Source organism: Alligator sinensis, unplaced genomic scaffold, assembly GCF_000455745.1.
Source record: "Alligator sinensis unplaced genomic scaffold, ASM45574v1 scaffold1121_1, whole genome shotgun sequence".
NCBI classification, from domain to species: domain Eukaryota; kingdom Metazoa; phylum Chordata; order Crocodylia; family Alligatoridae; genus Alligator; species Alligator sinensis.
Window position 1 is genome coordinate 84,539 of NW_005843357.1, and position 1,113 is coordinate 85,651.

The following is a 1,113-nucleotide window of genomic DNA, read 5'->3' on the forward strand; positions in this document are numbered from 1 at the left end:
CCCGCCGGCCAATCAGGGGCGCCGGCCAGGGAGCGCGTGCGCGGCGGGGGACCCCGCCAGGGCCCGATGGTCGACTGCGCATGCGTGTTGGCAGGGTCTGAGAAGGGAGCAGGAAACGTTATCTGGATGCAGCGCCTGCGTGCTAGCGCGCAATTCTCGCCCCTCCCTCCTTTCCTCCAAAGGAGGGGGTGGGGGGATGTGCTTACTTCCATTCCGCATGCGCTGTGAGCCTACGCGTCCGTTATCGAGCCTTGGCTACGGTCACTTTCTGCGCATGCGCTCCGGCCTGCCCCCGCAAGCTTCCCGGCGCACTGAAAGGCGCATGCGCAATGTAGAAAGCGGGCCTCCCATGGGCCTGGCTGTCTGCGCATGAGCGCTGCGCTCCGGGGATCCCGCCTGTTGCTATGGCGACGCGCCTCGGGCCTGTCCCCTGAAGGGGGAGCCTCACTGTGTATTCACGGAGGGCGGGATAATGAGATACAGATGTATTCCTCGCGCGGGGCGGGGGGGGAGGTCGTGAATGTGTCAAGCGCCTCGCTGGGCGTGTCGTTTGAATATATGGAAATGAGGCCCCGTGAGGTCACAAGGCACTAACTCCTTTCCGGGAGAGCCCCGGTGGCCTCATGCAAATGTATGCAGATGAGGGGCCCGCCCGGACCCCCGATGAGCCAGGTACCGCGGTGCAGACGTGCGGAGGCGGCTGCCCCGGGAGATGAAGGACTCCGCCGGCGGCCCGGCCCGTGCCCAGGCCCGGTGCTAGGGGCGGAGGCTGGGCCTGGCGGGTAATGAGATGCAAATGTATTCACCGCCCGGGCGGGCCGACACCACCTCGGCGGGACGCGGGCCCTGGGGTGCTGCAGCATGGTAATGAGATGCAAATGTATGCCAGGCAGCCCGGGGGTCGCCCAATGAGGCGCAGGCTGCAGCCCAGTATTCAAATGAGAGGCGGAGCGGGCGCGGGGGGCGGCTGGCGGCCAATCGCAGCCCGGCAGGGCCCACCGGCCTGAGGTCCGCGCTCATGAATATTCATGTGGTGTCCGCGCACCCAGGGGGCGGGGGCAGTTTGGGGCCGGGGGTCGCGGGGTCAGGGCTGGTGTGTGAGGGGGTGGGGTG